This window comes from Schistocerca nitens, chromosome 1 (assembly GCF_023898315.1).
Source record: "Schistocerca nitens isolate TAMUIC-IGC-003100 chromosome 1, iqSchNite1.1, whole genome shotgun sequence".
Lineage (NCBI taxonomy): Eukaryota > Metazoa > Arthropoda > Insecta > Orthoptera > Acrididae > Schistocerca > Schistocerca nitens.
The window spans coordinates 1172917717-1172943836 of record NC_064614.1 but is presented as its reverse complement, the minus strand read 5'-3'; positions in this window follow the sequence as shown (position 1 = coordinate 1172943836).

Sequence of the window (26120 nt, the reverse complement as noted above, 5' to 3'; positions counted from 1 at the left end):
CATTACGCCATTGATATCTCTCACGTCGCGCCGACATCGCGACATCAGCCGCACAAGCCAGCAAGTGTCACGGAGTCCGCCGAGTTCTGTGATGAAATAGTTTTCCCTCCCTCTACTTGCCCGGTTACTGATTAGTGTCCGCACTGAGCCAAACCAGCCCTGATATTATGTTTGCACCACGGGAGAAACTCAGCATTTCCCTGATATTTACACTACTGGCCATTAAAATTGCTACACCAAGTAGAAATGCAGATGATAAACGGGTATTCATTGGACAAATGTATTATACTAGAACTGACATGTGATTACATTTTCACACAATTTGGCCACATAGATCCTGAGAAATCAGTACCCAGAACAACCACCTCCGGCCGTAATAACAGCCTCGATACGCCTGGGCATTGAATCAAACAGACCTTGGATGGCGTGTTCAGGTACAGCTGCCCATCAGCTTCAACACGATACCACAGTTTATCAAGAATAGTGACTGGCGTATTGTGACGAGCCAGTTGCTCAGTCACCATTGCCCAGACGTTTTCAGTTGGTGAGAGATCTGGAGAGTGTGCTGGCCAGGGCAGCAACCGAACATTATCTGCTCTAATGCTTGCAGAATGGCAAACAGTTCTGCATAGTAAACTGAGAACTGCCCTGGAAGCCCTATCCGATGGACAGTATCGGGAAACACAGCAGAGCAGCCCATAAAATCCCCCTGTTTAATAAAATCGGAATGACGTTCTAAAATCTCAGTAAGTTTAATTTTAAAAAAGTGGTCCGGGGTACAATACTTCCTGTAAGCAGCCAGATCAAGAAGTAATCTTGGCCTTTGTAGTCGCCAGGGAGATCCCCTACTCCATCCCTGGTGGAGTACCTTAATGCCCTCCAGGTGTACTGACTCGAGACTCTCCTTTGCACGGATGCCAAACGGCTTTGTTGCCGCCGGACGGTGGCGGAAGAGACGTGCCAGTGCCGGCTGGGAAAAAGTGTTGGACGCCAATGAAAGAGGAGTGGACTTGGCCCTGTACGCGTGCCGTACCACGAGGAGAAGACGCCGCATGGACAGCGGAGGCTCTCCCGCCTCGACACACAGACTAGCAACTGGACTCGTGCGATAAGCCCCAGTTGAAAGCCTAATACCCTCATGGTGAATCACATCCAACATTTTGAGGTAGGAAGGTCTTGCAGAGCCATAAGCTTGACATCCGTATTCCAGTCGAGGTCGCACAAAGGCCTTATAAAGTTGGAGCAGACGTGCCCTGTCAGCGTCCCAGGATCTATGACTGACGCATTTAAGGACGTTTAAAGCCTGTAAACAGCGGACTTTTAGATCCTTTAAGTGTGGCAACCATGTGAGCTTCTCATCAAAAATAAGCCCGAGATATTTCACTTTTTCCATAAAGGGGAGGACAGTGTCTCCTAGTTTTAAAACAGGGAGATTAAAAATATAACCGGAACGGTTAAAATCTACACAAACGGTCTTCTCCAAATAGAATTTAAAGCCCGTGGTCTTAGACCATTAACGCACGGGTTCCCGGGTTCGATTCCCGGTGAGGTCAGGGATTTTCTCTGCCTCGTGATGGCTGGGTGTTGTGTGCTGTCCTTAGGTTAGTTAGGTTTAAGTAGTTCTAAGTTCTAGGGGACTGATGACCATAGATGTTAAGTCCCATAGTGCTAAGAGCCATTTTTCTTAGACCATTCCTCCAATCGCACGAGTGTCAGCTGTAATTGGCGTGTAGGATTAACGTGCCTCCTCAGGGCACACCCCGGCAGGGTTATAGCTAGTTACATTCTACAAACGTTATTTCTCCGCGTTCCCTGATTCGAGAACAGGTGGACGTCAATCTGTCAGTGTTACGGGCACTATTTTACTACCTCTTATAAACTGTCATTGAGAGAGTTAATGTTTCCGTTCTGTTCTGCGTCGGATACTTCCCAAGGGTCACGTTCATCTCAAGTAATTGCCTGTCTGTATGGCCTTGTTTCTACATAATTTGCATAAAGTAAATATGATGCAGTGAAACCGGCTCCGTTCGTGTCATGCCATTTATACGGGTATGAGTCACGTATGTGTTCGTAGATGTCATGTGTGAAACTAGTTTGTCCGGTTCACAAGTGTAGCGTCCAATGTAGAAGCAAATGCTTACGGGTTCCTAGTTCCTCCCAGTAACAGTCTATTCGAGTATCGAGGTGCATTCGATGAAGGTGCACTGATAAAAAGTGCTCCGTGCCTCGACTGAGGTCTGCATGGCGCATTTTCCACCGCTCCTCGATGTCGGGGGAAAAAGGAATAAAATTTATGGTCTTTACCACAGTACACTCACTCACACTGCCACGCTTTCACTCGCCGCTGTTTGTGTTTACTATTGTCCTTAAATTTTCCCCTGTGATTTCCATTACTTTATCTACACTCATGCTCATAATAAGGATAATTGCAGAATGTGGTGCCACACAACGTGGCACTACACAAAACTGGCGCTAATAGCGTAGTCACATAGGGAACACACACGACACAGATCCGTAAGTCCACGGTAGTGGTGATAAGTTGAGCCGGCCGAAGTGGCCGTGCGGTTCTAGGCGCTGCAGCCTGGAACCGCGAGACCGCTACGGTCGCAGGTTCGAATCCTGCCTCGGGCATGGATGTGTGTGATGTCCTTAGGTTAGTTAGGTTTAAGTAGTTCGAAGTTCTAGGGGACTAATGACCTCAGAACTTGAGTCCCATAGTGCTCAGAGCGATTTGAACCATTTGATAAGTTGAGAAAACCGTTCCGAAACACATGTGCTACAAAACGCCACTGTGGGGGGATATGATCACCATGCACACGTACACAGGCCGCCCAACGGGTTGGCATACTCTGGATCATGTGGTCGAGCAGCTGCTGGGGTATAGCCTCCCATTCTTGCACCAGTGCCTGTCGGACTTCCTGAAGTGACGTAGGGGTTTGAAGACGTGTAGCGATACGTCGACCGAGAGCATTCGAGACGTGCTCGATGGGGTTTAGGTATGGAGAACAGTCAGGCCACTTCATTCACCTGATATATTCTGTTTCAAGGTACTTCTTCATGATGGCAGTTCGGTGGGGCCGTTCGCTATCATCCATCAGGAGGAAGGTGGGACCCACTGCACCCCTGAAAAGGCGGACATACTGGTGCAGAATGAAGTCCCGATATACCTGACCTGTTACAGTTCCTCCGTGAAAGACATGCAGGGGTGTACGTGCACCAATAATAATCCCACCCCAGACGATCAAACCACGACCTCCATACATGTCCCTTTCAAGGACATTTAGGGCCGGCCGAAGTGGCCGTGCGGTTAAAGGCGCTGCAGTCTGGAGCCGCAAGACCGCTACGGTCGCAGGTTCGAATCCTGCCTCGGGCATGGATGTTTGTGATGTCCTTAGGTTAGTTAGGTTTAACTAGTTCTAAGTTCTAGGGGACTAATAACCTCAGCAGTTGAGTCCCATAGTGCTCAGAGCCAGCCAAGGACATTTAGGGGTTCGTATCTGGTTCCTGGTTCACGCCAGATGAAAACGTGGCGAGAATCACTGTTCAGACTATACCTGGACTCGTCCGTGAACATAATCTGGGCCCAATGTTCCAATGACAATGTACTGAGTTCTTGACACCAGGCTTTACGGGATCTCCTGTGACCAGGCGTCAGTGGAATGCACCTTGCAGGTCTCTGGGCGAATAAACCATGTCTGCTCAGTCTTCTCTAGGCTGTGTGGAGGCAACAGTTCCAGTGGCTGCAGTATGGTCCCGAGCAAAGCTACCTGCAGTACTCCGTGGCCGTCGGCGGACACTGATGGTGAGATATCGGTCTTCTTGTGGTGTTGTACACTGTGGACGTCCTGTACTGCAGCGCCTGGACACGTTTCCTGTCTGCTGGAATAGATTCCATAATCATGAGATCACACTTTGTGGCACACGGAGGGCCCGTGCTACGACCTGCTGTATTTGACCAGCCTCCAGTTGCCCTACTGTTCTGTCCCTCATAACGTCATTAATATGTGTTCTTTGGGTCATTTTCAACACACAGTCACCATTAGCACGCCTGAAAACGTCTGCACACTTACTTGCTGCACCGTACTCTGACATGCACCAACACACCTCTGCGTATGTGGACTGCTGCCAGCGCCACCGTGTGACGTTCACAGGTCAAATGCACCGCATGGTCATACCCCGAGGTGATTTAAACCCGCAGACCGCCCACCAGAGCGTTGTTTCACCATATATCGGCATTACCCTCAATTTATATGAGTGTAGCTTGTCCCGCTTCAGCCAGTATGTCCCAGGTCGCTGATTATTGTTAGGTATGTTGGATATATTCTGCTCAGCACGCAGAGTGCTTCCACTGATGTGGTGTCGAAAGCCCTCGTCTCAGCAGTTCTTTGATATCGCCTAATAATGGTTCTGATCGTTCTCCCATGTTCTCGCTGCGAAGTAGCAGATCTAATTTAGTAACTGTTTTAACCACTCAGACTTACTCAAATGAAATGGAATACGGTCGCCTGCCTAATTAGGCATAGCCATGTGAAAATTTTCTTGATTCGAACAAATTACAGTGACACGTTCTTGCAGCATGCGATAGAGTGTAAAAACTGTAAAGGAAGATACACTGGAATACATCCAGAAATTGAGGATATAGCAATCTGTACGCCCAAGTATCTGGCAAGGCGCCAAGGCCACGGGGCAACCCCGTGGTACTGGTCTAATTTCTTATTAACTACCTGTACTGCAGGTTTTTCAATTTTTAAAATGTTTTTGCTTAATGTGATCCCCTTACAAGTGTATTTGCTCACTGTAAGATTTTAACTGTTTATAATAAACTATTGTCTGAACATACTGTATTTGTAGTGCAAGCACCTTTCTACCCCCGGCCAGTATGTAACATTAACTGCCAACACGTGTGCTATCAGTTACCAAATTTGGTTTACTACACACTATGCCCCAACAGAACCAAGAGTCCTGTCACGGGAAAAGCCACGTATAACACTTAAATGGTTCAAATGGCTCTGAGGACTATGGGACTTAACATCGGAGGTCATCAGTCCCCTAGAACTTAAAACTACTTAAACCTAACTAAGGACATCAGACACATCAATGCCCGAGGCAGGATTCGAACCTGCGACCGTAGCGGCCCCACGGTTCCAGACTGAATCGCCAAGAACCGCTCGGCCACATCGGCCGGCCATAACACTTACACTGCATTGTTTAATATACTGATACTGTATTTATAACCAATTACGGTATTTAGATGCAGTATAATGTTACCCTTTGTACGGATTTTTGTAGGTTTGACCATCAAATGCCTAAAGGGTTTTTGCCTATCGGACATGAAATTAAATTGACGAAAACACACCGAAAGTAACAGATCTAATTTAGTAACTGTTTTAACCACTCAAACTTACTCAAATGAAATGGAATACGGTCGCCTGCCTAATTAGGCACAGACATGTGAAAATTTTCTTTTGAAGAAAAAAAAAACAGGCAGTTTTAGTGGAAAAACTCAGCCTGTACTTCTTTCCTACGAAAGTAAAATGAACCCAGTCATAAGAAAAAAAAATGTTATAGTGGGTAAAAGCAGTAGCAGAAAGATATTCACGTTCTTACAAACACAAAAGACACTGTCACACTCATCAAAATTAAATACTTTGTCAAAACTGAATAACTTTATCAACACTACAAATGTAAGCCACTGCTAAACTGGAAATTGGGTATGGGCCTAGTCTTATTTCGGCTTCTTTATTATATTTCAGGTTGTCTGTTTCAAAGATGAAACAAACTTTTACTGATGAAACAACGTGAGTTCTATTCAGTGGTGCAAAGGAAGATCAAATCTGAGTAAACCTTTTTTGAGATGTAGCATTTAGAAAATGAGACAGAACTGATGAATAAATTTTTTGAACCGACTTTGATCTTGAATTACTTATAATTATTATCTGAGTAATCAAGACGCCACTTGCACAGCCTTATGACATGATGGTTGGCTGCAAATGACAAGAAAGACAGGATGAATGAGGTACTTTGTTAAATGTACTGTAAACTGAGCATATGTGCGACAACTACGCTGTTGTACCTAAAACATTGAGAAAAAAAATGGCTCTGAGCACTATTGGACTTAACATCTATGGTCATCAGTCCCCTAGAACTTAGAACTACTTAAACCTAACTAACCTAAGGACATCACACAACACCCAGCCATCACGAGGCAGAGAAAATCCCTGAACCCGCCGGGAATCGAACCCGGGAACCCGGGCGTGGGAAGCGAGAACGCTACCGCACGACCACGAGATGCGGGCAAACATTGAGAAGAATCACCAGGTTTCAGCATAGGAGTCCCTTTAGATCATTAGCAACAGCGAAGAAAATTTGCTGTTTTTCTCATATCTGTTGCGACATGGAAAAACAGCCATTTACAGAAGCACGGCTAGTGCCCCAGCATACTCCTTACTGGGCTGTTATTTGGCATGGCTTCATGTAAAACGTATAACTACATCCCAAAAAAATTTCATGAAAATTGGAAAGGGTCGAATGGGGATCTTTAGGATGATGACGATGAGGCCCCATACTACGAGGAGCGTCGGGGACGATGCGGAGACCTGAACCGCCGACTAGGCAAGGTCCTTGCCATTGCCTTCCTCCGACCGTAATGGGGATGATGACGTCACAACAACACCCAGTCCTCTCGAGGCAGGGAAAATCCCTGACCCCGCCGGGAATCGAACCCGTGGCCCCGTGCGTGAGGAGCGAGAACGCTACCGCAAGACCACGAGCTGCGGACGATGCTTCGCACGAAATGATCCAGCAGACAAAATTTGATTCCTGTCTGTTTGTAAGTATCCACCTTTGGAGAAAAAAGTGTGATAGTGGTAGTCACGAAGAGAAGCACGTCTAGGTCATTTGACCGTATTACGCCATTGACACTTACAGATAATTTCAAATGTTAGTAAAAATTCCGAAACATTAGACATTTCTATTTTTAGTGTAGAAAAAGATGGAGTACGTTCGAAAAGAAAATTCTTGCCAGCTTTTACGAAAAAAATGAACACTAACTTTAGAAAAAAATTTATAGAAAAATAATTATTTACCGTCTTTTGGAAAGACAGAACCACTGACAAATATGGACTGAAAAAAAATCTGAATATATAGATGCATGTCCTACACACTTTATCGTGAAAACTTAAAATCGTTCGTAGGTAAATAAATAAATAAATAAATAAAATACCGTAGGAAGTGTGAAATTGTTCCGGCTATGTAACGAAAAATGTAGTCGCTGATAAATTTGTATTCTGTTGAACCTTGTAGAAACTTCAAACGAGAAACTTGTTAAGAAAGCTATGATGTTAATTTTGGTAACATCTGAGACATCTTTAGGGTATCGTGCACTTATCAACGCATTTTATTTACGAGAGACTCCCGTGCGCGATAGTGTGCGAGTACTTGCATGCTGCCAGCAGGATTTCAGTTCCGAGGACTCAATACGACGGAGAACATTCCTTATTTGTTACTGATCCTTCGTCACTGCACCCATAATACAGATCACCGATATACGCTGTCCAAAACTAACTGTAGGTACTTTCCGGTCAATATTTCCGATACAATCGAGGGAAACGTGCGTATGGTTTAGTCGAACACCAGTTTTGTCGAAGTATAGTACAAGAATATTGTTCTCAGAACTCAATAACTGCACTGTACACAAAATTTCGTTCATGATGCTGTAATGTGTTATTGCTGCAACAACTAATTTTCGCTTATATCGGTTTTTACAACGCCAGTTCAAACGGACTGTTAAAACCGCTCAAAATAATCAGCTTCTGAACTGACTTACTATCGGTTTTCTGTTCCTCTTATTTCCTATAATAAACGTAGAAACCGAACAAATACTGAAAAATTTTGACTGCCTTAATTTCAAGACACATAGAATCAAGTATTAAATAAAAGAAAATTCATTCGGTCCACCGTTCGCTGCTTTTCTAGAAAAGATAAGTGGTGCAACACTACAAAAAATCAACATTATTCTCCTACTAATTTTAATTTATTTGAACTTTGCTCAAAAGTAATGTTGTAATCGGGGATCATACCACTGTTTGGGCATTAGAGTAGTCAGTGCTAAAGGCTGACAGCTCAGATACAGCTGAGGTTCAGATGGTTCAAATGGCTCTGAGCACTATGGGACTTAACATCTGAGGTCATCAGTCCCCTAGAACTTAGAACTACTTAAACCTAACTAACCTAAGGACATCACACACATCCATGCCTGAGGCAGGATTCGAACCTGCGACCGTAGCGGTCGCGCGGTTGCAGACTGTAGCGCCTAGAACCGTTCGGCCAGACCGGCCGGCTACAGCTGAGGTTCAAGAACTGTATTTTTCATGTCAATGTGCCCGTTTTCAAGGGCTGCAATCAGATATAGATGTGTTCAAAAAAATGGTTCAAATGGCTCTGGGCACTATGGGACTTAACATCTATAGTCATCAGTCCCCTAGAACTTAGAACTACTTAAACCTAACTAACCTAAGGACAGCACACAACACCCAGCCATCACGAGGCAGACAAAATCCCTGACCCCGCCGGGAATCGAACCCGGGAACCCGGGCGTGGAAAGCGAGAACGCTACCGCACGACCACGAGATGCGGGCTATAGATATGTCCTATAGAAACAAAGCAGCAGATTAGCTGCTTTCTATTTTTATTGTAAACTATGAATGAACTGTTAAGTTTTAAGTTTTCTTCTTGTATTGTGTCTGAAGTTTGTTATGACCCATCCTGTTTTTAATGCAAATGGGACATCGTGCTTCACTGACACAGCACTTCGTAAAACACTTCCAGACTAAGAGTGGTGCCATTTTGCAACACTACTGCTCTCCGACAATGACAGTGACAAACTACCATACAGATCAGATGGGGCAAGTCTTGCACGTTGCATGTCCAATCATACAGTCTAATAGGTAGGCCATACGGTAACAGGTAGATTATTGTCTCAGCAATTCTGTATCAGTTCTAATTCCAGGTATCTGTTGCTAGTCTCTGTCGGCATTGTTTTTGAAATAGGACTGATCGCTTTTCCCGTTTTCTGTAATGACGCAATATTACAAAGCAATGCAAATTTTACGAATAAAAATTAGTCACTCTCTAATAAAGGTTTGTTTAAAAACGAAAAATTTTGGCACTGCTGGTATAGCTAATTGATATTTCGTTTTTTAGCCGCTTATTACTAAAAAATAAAAACACCTGTTGTATCCGAGATCAAACAAATACCAAAAAATATCGGTCGTTCAGAACTAAAATACCTGTATGGTTTTCACTGGTCGATTTTTCCTATTCCTAATGTGTCTGCATTCCATTAAAAATTTTTGTCCCTCATTGCACTGTAAATAGCGTGAGTAAAGGTTCGCTATGTGCAAGGTGCGTGAAACCCACTTTCAATAATAAAATGCTATCTGACATTGAAGTCAACGTAAAAGATTGGGTCGCCACCAACTCTAGCCACACGACAAATAAGAGGTTGGGCTCAGTCGGAAAATTACTTAATTTATTCATAAGTGAAACTCATAAAAGAACATTCATTATAAAGTACCACAAAAAGAATGAGATGTAATTATTAATATGATCCCGGCATAGTTCACGTTAATCAAATATTACAATAAAGCAAAGAGTGCGTGGACACTTTTAAGAGCAGCTTGCAGCAACTTCCCTGAAAACCAGATCTGTTCTAAACCATTTGTTTAAAATAAAAAGGGAACATTAATTATTGGACATATGCGCACGGAAACGCCGTGGATGGGCTAACAAGGAAAACTAGAAGGTAAATGGTGTAGGTAACGGAGACGTAACATCGGTACACTGGATAAGATTGGAGGTAAAATTATTTATTCCTTAAAACATTGATGTAAGGCGTCTACATAACTGCTGTTGCCTGGTAATTAAATACAATTGCTTGTGAAACGCTATACGATTCACAACAGACTCGTGTGCCCACGAAGTTTGCGGAGACAAAATTTCTACGTACTGTGTCCACATTTTAGTAATATTAAACCATTCATCCGCGAACAATTAATACACTCCTGGAAATGGAAAACAGAACACATTGACACCGGTGTGTCAGACCCACCATACTTGCTCCGGACACTGCGAGAGGGCTGTACAAGCAATGATCACACGCACGGCACAGCGGACACACCAGGAACCGCGGTGTTGGCCGTCGAATGGCGCTAGCTGCGCAGCATTTGTGCACCGCCGCCGTCAGTGTCAGCCAGTTTGCCGTGGCATACGGAGCTCCATCGCAGTCTTTAACACTGGTAGCATGCCGCGACAGCGTGGACGTGAACCGTATGTGCAGTTGACGGACTTTGAGCGAGGGCGTATAGTGGGCATGCGGGACGCCGGGTGGACGTACCGCCGAATTGCTCAACACGTGGGGCGTGAGGTCTCCACAGTACATCGATGTTGTCGCCAGTGGTCGGCGGAAGGTGCACGTACCCGTCGACCTGGGACCGGACCGCAGCGACGCACGGATGCACGCCAAGACCGTAGGATCCTACGCAGTGCCGTAGGGGACCGCACCGCCACTTCCCAGCAAATTAGGGACACTGTTGCTCCTGGGGTATCGGCGAGGACCATTCGCAACCGTCTCCATGAAGCTGGGCTACGGTCCCGCACACCGTTAGGCCGTCTTCCGCTCACGCCCCAACATCGTGCAGCCCGCCTCCAGTGGTGTCGCGACAGGCGTGAATGGAGGGACGAATGGAGACGTGTCGTCTTCAGCGATGAGAGTCGCTTCTGCCTTGGTGCCAATGATGGTCGTATGCGTGTTTGGCGCCGTGCCGGTGAGCGCCACAATCAGGACTGCATACGACCGAGGCACACAGGGCCAACACCCGGCATAATGGTGTGGGGAGCGATCTCCTACGCTGGCCGTACACCACTGGTGATCGTCGAGGGGACACTAAATAGTGCACGGTACATTCAAACCGTCATCGAACCCATCGTTCTACCATTCCTAGACCGGCAAGGGAACTTGCTGTTCCAACAGGACAATGCACGTCCGCATGTATCCCGTGCCACCCAACGTGCTCTAGAAGGTGTAAGTCAACTACCCTGGCCAGCAAGATCTCCGGATCTGTCCCCCATTGAGCATGTTTGGGACTGGATGAAGCGTCGTCTCACGCGGTCTGCACGTCCAGCACGAACGCTGGTCCAACTGGGGCGCCAGGTGGAAATGGCATGGCAAGCCGTTCCACAGGACTACATCCAGCATCTCTACGATCGTCTCCATGGGAGAATAGCAGCCTGCATTGCTGCGAAAGGTGGATATACACTGTACTAGTGCCGACATTGCGCATGCTCTGTTCCCTGTGTCTATGTGCCTGTGGTTCTGTCAGTGTGATCATGTGATGTATCTGACCCCAGGAATGTGTCAATAAAGTTTCCCCTTCCTGGGACAATGAATTCACGGTGTTCTTATTTCAATTTCCAGGAGTGTATTTTACAGAGGACACATTTGAATGGACAACGGGTAATGATAGAGGGCCAACAAACTCTAATATTAACCCACGTGGATGGTTTCCAACGGACACCTACTAATGAAACAAAGAAGATTCTTGAAGAGGCGAAAATCACCAAGGTTCGAAAAAGATTAGAATGCACATACACGCAGTTGCAGGCACACAAACATTCACACTGAACCGAGGGCGCTTCAACACATACAATACCTCTGTGCTAAGTTCTTCTTGCGGATCAAAGTCAAGTCTGCATTATGGATCAAACTGGAAGTCTACAAAAGCCTTGCTTTCCTTGCTGCGACCCAGCAAATCAATCTTTACAAGATGAAACGCGTGACCAAAAGCTAAAATCTTCCCTCTTGCTATGAGACAACGCGCCACGCGGTTAAGACCTCGGCTGCAGATCCTTGGCGAGCTGGAAGCAGACTGACCGTCTCACACACTCCAACGTCTCCCACGCGACCACGTGTGCAGGAAAACCCAGGAATGAGGCTTCCGCCACCAATCTAACACCGGAAAGGGGAGCAAACCTCTTTGCCTACCTGAAAACTACAAGGGTTGGCCATTCTGTACGACTACCTGCAGCAGACTAAACCACTGTATAACAAAATGAAACACGCCCACCTTCACTCAGTCACGCATGCCAGAGAGTTCTGTATCACTGAAAGCAAATAAAATGATAATGAAAGGGGACTACAGGACCCTTCCAACACTTTCCGAATTAAAAACCAGATGACTGGAGAGGATAAAGAACGGCGGGATCTGAGCCAGAAGAATTATTTTTTTTTAGCAAGATCTCCCTGTGTTTTTCTAGCCATCGGATACTTTCCTATGTTTAGGAGCTAAGTACAGTTCTGTTAACTTACTTTTGGTCAAAATTGTCAAATTCTGAAGATTTCCGTATTCATTTACATCTCTTTCATAGATAATCGAAACACATGTTTACATGTGGAGACTGCCGATGTTACTGCACTGTCAGTACGCAATACAGCGGATTCAGAAATACCACAAGGTTTTGTTTTCAGTTTATGAACTTGCGGAAAATTTATATCATTCCTGGGTTCTTCACTGTTGGCCAGATCAGTAAAGAAAAAGACTTCAGTTTGTTCCATACGAGAATTTTAGATTGTTTCCGAATATATTTCGCCCTTTACGTACACCAACCGGAGTAGCGCTTGGTCCCGCATTTCACGCACTATCAAACACATGTCAGTGCACCATTCCACGGAAGATTGAAATCACACATTAACATACGGTGTCGCACGGAAACACAGAACATTCAGGTGGCACTGACCGACTGTACTTGTAATAGTGTACATGTGGCAACGAAGCTGTGTGGCGGGCGAATCACATCACTTTGTGGCTGTCTACATCTACATCTACATGGTTACTCTGCAATTCACACTTAAGTGCCAGGCAGAGGGTTCATCGAACCATTTTCATACTGCTTCTCTACCACTCCACTCTCGAATTGAGCGTGGGAAAAAGGAACACCTAAATCTTTCTCTTCGAGCTCTGATTTCTCTTATTTTATTATGATGATCATTTCTCCCTACGTAGGTGGGTGTCAACAAAATATGTTCACATTCGGAAGAGAAAGATGGTGATTGAAGTTTCGTAAATAGATCTCGCCGCAAAGAAAACCGCCTTTGTTTCAGTGACTGCGTATCATATCAGTGACACTCTCACCCCTATTGAGCGATAACACGAAACGAGCTGCCCTTCTTTGGACTTTTTCGATGTCCTCCTTCAGTCCTACTTGGTAATGATCCCACACAACGCAGCAATATTCCAGCAAAGGACGGAGAAGTGTAATGTAGGCTGTCTCTTTAGAGAGTTTGTCGCATCTTCTTAGTGTTCTGCCAACAAAACGCAGTCTTTGTTTCGCCTTCCCCACAATATTATCTCTATGGTCTTTCCAATTTAAGTTGCTCGTAATTGTAATTCCTAGGTATTTTGCCGAATTGACAGCCCTTACATCTGTGCGATTTATCGTATACCCAAAATTTATCGGATTTCTTTTAGTTGGTTGGTTGGTTGTTTCGGGGAAGGAGACCAGACAGCGAGGTCATCGGTCTCATCGGATTAGGGAAGGACGGGGAAGGAAGTCGGCCGTGCCCTTTTGAAAGGAACCATCCCGGCATTTGCCTGGAGCGATTTAGGGAAATCACGGAAAACCTAAATCAGGATGGCCGGACGCGGGATTGAACCGTCGTCCTCCCGAATGCGAATTTCTTTTAGTAGCCATATGGATGACCTCGCACTTTTCTTTGCTTAGTGCCAATTGCCACTTTTCGCACCATACAGAAATACTCTCTAGATTATTTTGTAATTGGAATTGATCGTCTGATGATTTTACTAGACGGTAAATTACAGCATCATATGCAAACAATCTAAGGGGGCTGCTCAGATTATGACCTATATCATTTATATAAATCAGAAACGGCAGAGAGCCTATGACACTACCTTGCGGAACGCCAGTTATCACTTCTGTTCTAGTCGATGATTTACCGTCTATCACTACGAACTGTGACCTCTCTGAGAGGAAATCACGAGTCCAGTCACACAACTGAGACGATACTCCATATGCACGCAATTTGTTAAACAGTCACTTGTGAGGAATGGTATCAAAAGACTTCTGAAAATCTAGGAATATGGAGTCGATCTGAGATCCCTTGTCGACAGCATTCATTACTTCACGGGAATAGAGAGCTAGCTGTGTTGCACAAGAACGATAATTTCTGAATCCGTGTTGGTTATGTATCACTAAGTCATTTTCTTCAAGATGATTCATAAAGTTCGAGTACATTATATGCTCCAAAATCCTACTGCAAATTGAGTTCAGTGATATGGGTCTGTAATTCAATGGGTTACTCCTATTTCCTTTCTTGAATATTGGTGTGACCTGTGCTACTTTCCAGTCTTTTGGAACAGACCTTTCGTCATGTGAGCGGTTCTATATGATTGTTAAGAATGGAGCTATTGTGTCTGCATTCTCTGAAAGCAACCTGATTAGTATTCTGGCAGCGGGTGTGGCTTTGAGGTATCTAGTTCCATGACGGTCACTCTAAAATTCTTGTATAGGGTCCGAACAGGGGTGGGTGGCCGATGCACAGTGACCAATTTCCGCCCAAAGCGCGGGGTGAACGGGAGGCCGACATCGTTTTCCCGCTTTTGTCCGGTCGGCGAAGCGCTACGATGACAGCATCGAGGCGCACGGCCTGCAGTCTTTCTCAAACGATTTTACAGAAACTATTCGGTACAAAATATTCATTTTTGCATTACTTGTAGATTTATGTGTCAGCTTCTTGATGACTTTCTCATCGATTCATTATGTTCATAGTTATTGTGATATTTCCATTTAAGTGAGACACTGAACGAAATTCGAAACAGTTTACAATGAAAAACACAGTTCACGGTGATTTTGCGTTTCGTGCATACGAGGTGCTATCCGAATTTTTCTGGACTGTTGCTGCCATATGTTGAAAACCTTACCTTTGGAGTAATGGTCACCATCACCCTCGAAGCAGTTCCCAGCGCTTCTGCCACTGGTCAAGCGTTTTCTGGAAGTCCTGTTCTTTGAGGGTGTTTATCACCGCCATCGATGAATCTTGAATCTTGTCTAGAGTGTCGAACAGACGGCTTTTCAACTTGAGTTTCACTTTTTGGGAATTGCGCGAAGTCGCAAGGTGCCAAATCTGGCGAGTGCCGTGGGTTGTTTTTTCCCAAAAAGGTCGTGGTGAGCAATAACGTGTGACAGGGCGCGTTGTCGTGATGCAGCAGCCAGTTCCCTTGACACGAAAGTTCGGGCCGTTGTCGCCGCTCGTTTTCACGGAGCCGTCGCAAAACGTCACAGTAGAATGCGGAATTCACTGTTTGTTTGGGTGGGACGAATTCTTTGTGCAAAATCTATCATGCTCTTCACTTTGCTCTTCACCTGTCTCGCTTTTTTTTTGGGTCTTGGAGAGCCCGGGCTCTTTCACTGGGTCGATTGTTGCTTTGTCTCTGGGTCATAACCGTAAATCCAGCCGTTGATAACCCGTGACAAGAAGGTAGCACACAGAATTTGATACACATCGCTGTTCTGTTCGCGGATCCATCGTAAAATCGCCACACACCAAACACAGAGTATTACGGAAGTCACTGTGGACACGCAACACGTCCTCCCAGCTGAATGCCACTCCGCACACTGACTCATCAGATATGCAGCTCTCGCCACCTAGAGGCGCAAAGATCGACTACTCCTACTTTCCAGATGGCAGCACCAGTCCCGAAAATTTTAGATTGCACCTTGTATTCCATTATACACTCCTGGAAATTGAAATAAGAACACCGTGAATTCATTGTCCCAGGAAGGGGAAACTTTATTGACACATTCCTGGGGTCAGATACATCACATGATCACACTGACAGAACCACAGGCACATAGACAGGCAACAGAGCATGCACAATGTCGGCACTAGCACAGTGTATATCCACCTTTCGCAGCAATGCAGGCTGCTATTCTCCCATGGACACGATCGTAGAGATGCTGGATGTAGTCCTGTGGAACGGCTTGCCATGCCATTTCCACCTGGCGCCTCAGTTGGACCAGCGTTCGTGCTGGACGTGCAGACCGCGTGAGACGACGCTTCATCCAGTCCCAAACATGCTCAATGGGGGACAGATCCGGAGATCTTGCTGGCCAGGGTAGTTGACTTACACCTTCTAGAGCACGTTGGGTGGCACGGGATACATGCGGACGTGCATTGTCCTGTTGGAACAGCAAGTTCCCTTGCCGGTCTAGGAATGGTAGAACGATGGGTTCGATGACGGTTTGGATGTACCGTGCACTATTCAGTGTCCCCTCGACGATCACCAGTGGTGTACGGCCAGTGTAGGAGATCGCTCCCCACACCATGATGCCGGGTGTTGGCCCTGTGTGCCTCGGTCGTATGCAGTCCTGATTGTGGCGCTCACCTGCACGGCGCCAAACACGCATACGACCATCATTGGCACCAAGGCAGAAGCGACTCTCATCGCTGAAGACGACACGTCTCCATTCGTCCCTCCATTCACGCCTGTCGCGACACCACTGGAGGCGGGCTGCACGATGTTGGGGCGTGAGCGGAAGACGGCCTAACGGTGTGCGGGACCGTAGCCCAGCTTCATGGAGACGGTTGCGAATGGTCCTCGCCGATACCCCAGGAGCAACAGTGTCCCTAATTTGCTGGGAAGTGGCGGTGCGGTCCCCTACGGCACTGCGTAGGATCCTACGGTCTTGGCGTGCATCCGTGCGTCGCTGCGGTCCGGTCCCAGGTCGACGGGCACGTGCACCTTCCGCCGACCACTGGCGACAACATCGATGTACTGTGGAGACCTCACGCCCCACGTGTTGAGCAATTCGGCGGTACGTCCACCCGGCCTCCCGCATGCCCACTATACGCCCTCGCTCAAAGTCCGTCAACTGCACATACGGTTCACGTCCACGCTGTCGCAGCATGCTACCAGTGTTAAAGACTGCGATGGAGCTCCGTATGCCACGGCAAACTGGCTGACACTGACGGCGGCGGTGCACAAATGCTGCGCAGCTAGCGCCATTCGACGGCCAACACCGCGGTTCCTGGTGTGTCCGCTGTGCCGTGCGTGTGATCATTGCTTGTACAGCCCTCTCGCAGTGTCCGGAGCAAGTATGGTGGGTCTGACACACCGGTGTCAATGTGTTCTTTTTTCCATTTCCAGGAGTGTATTTTGCTGCATATGAAATTTAGCTAAGATACTGAATGTTTCATTAGACATGGGTGAAGGGCTCTATCTGTCACCAGTCTCGAGAAAAGTGAGGTGTTGTAGCCTGTGACACGACAGCCATTTTTTGCCATTTGGAGGGATAAATTCGATCGCGGAGCGCCCTTCGAGGGCGCGCGCATGGCAACCGGTGAGGCCGGCTCAGCCAGGCAGCGGCCGAGAGCGGCATGGAAGACGGCTGCGAGCGGGAGAGCAGCGGCAGATCGCGCCACGAACCTGGGCAGTTTCAAGCGGCTACGGTTACCCCGTTCGAGCACACGGCTTTAACACAATGCTTTATCAATATTTGCGTTGATTACACGCAAAGTGCACTACTGGCCATTAAAATTGCTACACCAAGAAGAAATGCAGATGATAAACGGGTATTCATTATTATTATTATTATGTAGTATTCTGCCTAGTGGCAGGTCCATGTCTTCGTACGGAGAATTTCTGATTCCACTGTTCCCTGTCTTCAGCTTCTTCCTTCAGTCTGTTGTATCTCTATCCATCTTTCATGTCGTCCAGATGTTGAATTCTTCTTCTTCCTCGTCCTTCGTTTCCTCTGAGTTTCCCTTCGATGACATCATGTATGAATCCGTCGTGTCTAACTACATGTCCAGTCCAGTTGGCCTTTCTCTTCGCAGTACATAGTCATTTTTTATGAGATTTGTCCACTTGATCTTTTCCATTCTCCTCCAGCACCACATTTCAAAGGTCTCTAAGTATTTTTTCTCCTTCTTTCTCATGGTCCATGTCTCTGCTCCATACAGTGCAATGCTCCAAATGTAGCACTTTATCAGTTTTTTCCCTCAATGCCAAACTCAACGTGCTGGTCAACAGAGTCCTCTTCTTGTTGAAAGCAGCTTTGGCCATGGCGATTCTTGCTCGGATTTCGTTGCTGCAGTTGGCATCCTTTGTGATAAAACTTCCCAGGTACTTGAACTGATTCACATTTTCCAGTTCCTGATCGTCAACAGTTATCTTCAAGTGTTTCTCACGGTTTGATATGCGCATCACTTTTGATTTTTCGATGTTGATTCCCATGCCGTATTTTCTTCCCGTTTCCACCAAATTGTTCATCATGTTTTGCAGCTGTCTCTGATTTTTGGCGAGCACTACCAGGTCGTCTGCATATTTGATGGTGTTGATGAGACGTTCTCCTACTTTGAGGTTTCCGCATCCTTCCAGCGCTTCTCTCGCCAGTATTTCTCCGTACAGGTTGAAGAGACTTGGGGACAGACAACATCCTTGTCTCACTCCCCTTTCTATTTCCACACTGTTCGTTTCTGCATAGTTCAGTCGTACCTTTACCCTTTGTCCCAGGTACAATTTCCTTATAAGTCTCCGATCTCTCCAGTTGATTCCTATTTCCTTAAGGATGTTCATCAATATATTCCAATTGACTCTGTCGATGGCCTTTTGCCAGTCTATAAAACAAGCGCAAACTTTTTCGTTAACGGCCAGAACTCTCTCTGACAATATACTCATCGTGCCAATGGCGTCTCTGGTCCCTTTTCCTTTCCTGAAGCCAAACTGGTCTTCTCCCATTACTTCTTCAATTTGTTTTCCAACCGTCTATTTAGTATTCTTGCAATGATCTTTGCCACATGCGATATCAGACTAATTGTTCTATAATCGCTACACTGCTTAGGTTGCTTTTTCTTCTCAAGAGTAACCATCGTGACGTGCAAAAAGACTTCAGGCCCTTCTCCAGTTTCATAGATTTTGTTTATGAGTTGTGTCAGAACTTTCAAACTTTCATTTCCGATTTCTTTAAGCAAATCCACTGGTATGTCGTCATCCCCTGTAGCTTTCCTACTCTTCATGTCCTTTATCGCCTTCTCTACTTCCCTTGTCAGTATACTGGGCCCTTTCTCATCTTCGTCAACAGCTTCCTCTGGCTCTATGTCGTTGTCATCTAGGCGATGTTCTGTATCATATAGTTTCCTTATATATTCTTCCCATGTTTTCAGCACTTCCACTTGTTCAGTAACCACTTGTCCTCTAGAATCTTCTATTCCGAACTTCCTTAAACTTTTGTTCCCTCCTTCTCCCAGTTCCTTCGTTTTCTGGTACATGAGCTCGTACCTTCCTCTTCTTTGTAGTTCTTCTATTTCATCACACATTCTTCTAAGTAATTTTCCTTCGCTTTGTCTATTTCCCTCCTGAGGGCGTTGTTAAGTCTTCTGTATTCTTCTTCATTAACATTTTTACACTTCATCCTTTCCTCCATCTTCTCCAGAATCTCAATGGTGATCCAGAGTTTTCTCGCTCTCTTTGTTTCCCTCCCTACTTTACTCTTCAGAGTATTTAACAAAACCATTTTAACATTTTTCCACTGATCTTCCGCACTTGCACTTGTATTTTTGTATCTCACTTCGTTAAATTTTTTCTCTAACGATTTTCTTACTGCCTCGTTATTCTCTCTTAGCTCTTCCAAGTCCCATCTCTGTTTTCTCCTCCCATGCTGTCGGATCTTCTTCAGCCTTGTGCTGATATCTCAACCAAAAGGTTGTGATCCGAGTCGATGTCGGCAGCCGGCATAGTCTTGGCGTCCTTCACACTGCCCCTAAACTTCTGTTTGACGAGTATATAGTCTATCTGATATCTGTTCATATCTCCTGGGCTCTTCCATGTGTACAGTTTACTCTTCCTTTGCTTGAACCAAGTGTTCATCACCACCAAATTATTTCGCTGATAGAATTCCACTAGCATTCCTTCTCTGTTGTTTCTATTTCCTAATCCATGTTGTCCAACAATGTTTGCTTCATTGCCTGGTCCAACAACACTGTTCCAGTCACCAATGATTAAGGTATTTACTTTTCCTGTTCCTTCAGACTGAATGATGTCTTCTATTTCATCATACATTTTCTCCGCTTCTTTGTCATCGTGATCTGATGTTGGCATGGACTATTAGAATGTCTACTGGTTTTGAACTTATTTTCACAAACATTCAACGGTCACTATGTCACACGACTTTATTCACACTTTGCACTAATTCATTTCCCATCACTATTGCGACGCCACGTTCAAAACTTTTACCACCGGAATTAAACATTGTGTAATTACCTGATACTATTTCACCACTATCTATCCACCTCACTTCACTTAAATCCGTTATGTTCACTTCACATTTGCCCATTTCTCTCTTCAGATTTTCCAGTTTTCCTGCTCTTTGAAGTGTTCTCACGTTCCATGTCCCAATCCTGAAATTAAAATGTTCATCTCTTTTGATGACACCACCTGAAATACTCCCCACCCGGAGATCCGAACGGGGGAGTAGTTTATCTCCGGAATATTTTATTCCAGGAAACGCCATCATTATCCTCCGTCTTCCAACGTTCAGGAAATACAATAATGTGGTAATCTTTCCATTTCCTATCCACATCGCAGTATCACGGCCGAAGAACCAGAGTATGGTTGGTTTCGCCCACGAGTCTTCGATCTTGACATATCTGAAGCATCACTTGCTCTGTGCATCAAATCGATACTGGTGCCGGCTGCTGCAGAGCTTGTATGGCGTGTACAGGTATAGCTGCCCATGGAGCTTCAACACGATACCACAGTTCATCAAGAGTAGTGACTGGCGTATTGTGCCAGTTGCTCGGCCACCATTGACCACATGTTTTTAATTGGTGAGAGATCAGGAGAATGTGCTGGCCAGGGCAGCAGTCGAACATTTTCTGTATCCGGAAAGGCCCGTACAGGACCTGCAATATGCGGTCGTGCATTATCCTGCTGAAATGTAAGGTTTCGCAGGGATCTAATGAAGGGTAGAGCCACGGATCGTAACAAATCTGAAATGTAACGTCCAATGTTCAAAGTGCTGTCAATGCCAACAAGAGGTGACCGAGACGTGTGACCAATGGCACCCTATACCATCACGCCAGGTTATACGCCAGTATGGCGATGAAGAATACACGCTTCCAATGTGCGTTCACCGCGATGTCACCAAACACGGATGCGACCATCAAGATGCTGTAAACAGAACCTGGATTCATCCGAAAAAATGACGTTTTGGCATTCGTGCACCCAGGTTCGTCGTTGAGTACACCATCGCAGGCGCTCCTGTCTGAGATGCAGCGTCAAGGGTAGCAGCAGCCATGGTCGCCGAGCTGATAGTCCATGCTGTTGCAAACGTCGTCGACCTGTTCGTGCAGATGGTTGTTGTCTTGCAAACGTCCCCATCTGTTGACTCAGGGATCGAGACGTGGCTGCACGATCCGTTACAGGCATGCGGATACGATGCCTGTCATCTCGACTGCTAGTGATACGAGGCCGTTGGGATCCAGCACTGCGTTCCGTATTACCCTCCTGAACCCACCGATTCCGTATTCTGCTAACAGTCATTAGATCCGAGCAACGCGAGCAGCAATGTCGCGATAGGATAAACCGCAATCGCGATAGGCTACAATCCGACGTTTATCAAAGTCGGAAACGTGATGGTACGCATTTCTCCTCCTTACACGAGGCATCACAACAACGTTTCACCAGGCAACGCCGGTCAACTGCTGTTTGTGTGTAAGTAATCGGTTGGAAACTTTCCTCATGTCAGCACGTTATAGGTGCCGCCAACGGCGCCAACCTTGTGTGAATGCTATGAAAAGCTAATCATTTGCATATCACAGCATCTTCTTCCTGTCGGTTAAATTTCGCGTCTGTAGCACGTCATCTTCGTGGTGTGGCAATTTTAATGGCCTGTAGTGTATGATACGGCAAATGAAAAGAGACTAATCAGCCGAGACGCTGATACGATTGATGCGAATTTGGAATCAAAAAATATTAAATAAGCAAATCTCATCTTCTGGCTAAATGGCAGTACAAAAACGACTTTACAATAAGATCCTGCTGATGTTACATACTCGTTTTGTAATTGCTGTGGCCGGCCGTCGTGACCGAGCGGTTCTAGGCGCATCAGTCCAGAACCGCGCGACTGCAACGGTCGCAGGTTCGAATCCTGCCTCGGGAATGGATGTGTGTGATGTCCTTAGGTTAGTTAGAAATACTTAATCCTAACTAACCTAAGTAGTTCTGAGTTATAGGGGACTGATGACTTAAGATGTTAAGTCCGATAGTGCTCCCATTTGAACCATTTTTGTAAATGCTGTGGTTATCCTCTGGAAGAAGAGAAAACTTAATAAGAGGCGATGTAACTTTGGAAGCTGGACTGATGTTTGCACGAGAATGTTTTGTAACGGTCACTCACTTTGTTCTTCTGGCGTGGCAGTCTCGTTTTGATGCGTTGTGGTGTCTCGCAACGAGACTGCCACGCCAGAAGAACAAAGTGAGTGACCGTTACAAAACATTCTCGTGCAAACATCAGTCCAGTTCCCAAAGTTACATCGCCTCTTAATACGTTTTCTCTTCTTCCACAGGATAACCACAGCAATTGCAAAAAGAGTATGTAACATCAGCATGACCTTATTGTTAAGTTGTTTTTGTATTGCAATTTAGCCTGATGATGAGGTATAGCCCTCGAAACATGTTGCTAAATAAATACGTAATACAATAGTTGACAAAGTTTGTGACTGGTAGCGGTAATTTACGAAAAACCTTTACATATTTCTTGAGACAGTTACGGTCGAAAAATAGTCAACATGGCTCCAAATGTAGGTTTTAATCAAAATTCGCGACGCATTACGCTTTTTGGAAAGTTACAAATGGTTAAAAAGGCAGGCGAAAATAAATCGCTGCTTTTGTTCGCGTTTTAGCGGTATTCTTTCGAGATACTAACCAAAGCAGAATTGACAGTAGATTGCTTTTGATGGTCGTCTTGCAAGTCTGGGCATGGAAGGGTTCCGCTAGACAGTTATGAAAAATGTGAGCGTACGCTTCTGTTTAGAATAGCGTTTCCCCTCCAGCGCTCGGCAATTCCCCTACTGCGCCTGCCCGCAGTCCCCACAACTGCCTCTCTCCCCAGGTGTGCCCTGCCAATTGCGCATCTACCATCCACCTTATTCTGCGCGAATTTTGCGTAGTGGGGGAGGGCACAAGGCAGCTTTCAGCGTCAGTCACGGATGACAGCTTGTGACCTTCCCTTCTACCTTTGCGCCGTTTCTTTCGCTGATCTTTCCTCTTCTTTCTTTCTTCTTCGTACCGCGGCTATATCTCAGGGTTTTCAATGCAGAAATGTACTGAGGGGGCACTTGTGTGTGGTGGTTCACGATATCGTAGTGCTGTGAGGGAGCCTCACTCGTGCCTCTGGTTTGAGAAGACTGATGACTGAAGTACGAACATTTCTCAAAAGAAAAACAGGTATGTGCTCCCTTTTACTTTAAAACTAAAAGTAGTAGCGTAGTTAGTATTATCTATCGTTCTACTAAACTGAATGAGTGCGACACCATTGATGAAGTATCAACCTCAAAAGAAGTTTATTAATACCAATTAGCTGAAATAAAAAGAGAATCATCCAATCCAGAAATCACTCACAGTTGGAGTAATTAGTTTCTGATGTGTGTGTAGTGGCCACTTATACTTAAAAGATCGTTTCTGTAATTCTATCGCTGCCCGTTTATGAGTTGCTAAGCAACGTATCAACAAGTTGACTATGCAATGATTAATATTTGTCGTATCCCGACAGTAAATCGTTTCTCGCTTGCTTTAAGCATCGAGACGATTACTATGCCGCTCATGTAAGTCTTTGATAGTTATTATCAAGCTAATGTCCATAAATTGCGGTTAATGTTACTGAATCCTACACGCGACGATAACGCTACATATCCAGCCGCGTATCTTAAACTCCGCGCCGATATTTGAGAATTCGCTCGCGATTTGTTTGCACCAGAGTCGGGCCGTGGTTGCCTGGAATAATTTTTAGATCAACTCCGGGTTGTAAATTAACAATTCTATGCCCATTCATGAAAGTTACATCCGCACTGGACGACTACTTGATCGCGCACTCGAACAACACGGACGTTTTTGTTCTTACAAAGAGAAAACATATCATGCATAATGCAACAAGGTGATTTGCTATGTCAAAACATATTTTTTTATCTCATTAAAACTCGTTATCTATTAAATGTTGTACATAAGTAAATTTTTTACTCTGCAAATAATCAATCAAATTTAGAAATTAATTATATGTATAAAAAGAATCTCAAGTTGGTATGACGTCATGGGTCACTACTTGTTTTGACTCCCCTACACTCACGTGACGCAAAGTAGATCCGACTATATTGGACGTACTCATGTAATGTTACAAGCTCTGGGGCCACGTGAGGTAGACAGGCGGTGCTACTGAGTGACGTAGGAGGCCGCACCTCGGCGTGGCGCGCTCCGCTCCGCTTGTTGAGGCGGGAGACAGCTGCGGCTCTGATGACCTGTCGCGCCTGTCCCGCTGTCGCTACGGGGCTCACACAGTTTCAGACACTGTTTACACAGACATGTGAGGCGCTCGCTCCATTAGTATCTGCCTAATATTACACTGTCGTAACTGCCGGGTAAAATCAATCCTGGCAGGTATTTCGGTATCTACAACTCTTCTCTTGCAAGAGGTGATGTCGCTGCAAATAACACCTTTCCGCCGTCTTTGTATTTCAACGGAGCTAAAAAGTGGCCTATGTCCAAAAGACAAATTCCTGTAAAGGCCTCGTCGTTACTGCTGTAGCGGTTGAGTTGCCACTGTTGTTACGATACGCCGAGTTTGTGAGGTAACGGGGACTAATATGGCCATACAGCAGCTTTTCTGGCAATGGAAATATCAGCTATGGAAAAAATGGATGGGATGTGAAAAGCACAAAGACTCATCTTTCCCTGGTAAAGAGAAGGCAGCATTCAGCGGTTTCAGACATTTTAAATTACTTGGTTACATAACTGCATATAATTACGGTACATGACTTTGCACTAAGTAAATAATGTAGGGTGTGCTTGTAATGAGTCCTTGGATCATTGAAATGGAAGTCATGTGAAAACGGGCACTTACAAGTAGTTTGTAATCTAAATTTAAAGCACAGCAGCAGAAATATGTTGCGCTGGTGTACTTCAATCAAAACATTTCATAGTAGAATTAAGTTATAAAAATGTTTAGAACAACTGCAAAGTAAGTCATTATTTATTATGAAGACACCATTCAGTTTCGATCTTTGTAGTGCCAGACAAGTATTTGTATGCCTCATATTTGGTGCAATTAAATGAAGGGAGAGGGTTAAACTGTGCCAAAACATGGAATTATTCCTAATTATGTAAATCTGATAGCATGTCATTAATTAGTTCTTATTTTAATTTTCCGTATTTAAGAATAAGATAACGTATTAAACACAGAGTGAAAATAGTGTAATGCTAACTGGACATGAAAGTACTTGTTTTGTGTTTTGATGAGCGTCCGTAGTTCCGTTGCATAGTGTTTTTTCTTTTTTTTTATTCCAACGAATTATAAAATTATGAGGTGATAAATGTGTGTAAAATTACATAAAATATTTAGGTTTAAGTATTTAAATCTTATAAAAATTGTACACGAATTGTGGCCATGTTTAGGAATTATTTTGGTTAATGTAGTTTCACGTGACCTGACTCAGGTCTGGGGATATGAGCGGGAAAATGGGGTCTTTGGTCGTTGTCCGTTGTGATGGTAAGTTCGGAATGGCAAAGTTCCGCGCGTGTAGGCATGGACGCCAGTGTATGCGAATAAACTGTGAAGGAACAACGCGAAAGTGTGATGGTGTGGGACAATAAACCATGTGCACGAATGGCACCAATTATTATTTATTCACATCGGATTTATTTGTCAAATTTAATATGCATGGCCACAAAGATAGAAGCTTCTTTTTATTTTTAATTTTTTAAATAAATGTTTCAATCTGAAATTGTATAGTGTAACTTATTTTGCATAAGGTTGTGGTATAGAACACTGTGTATTCA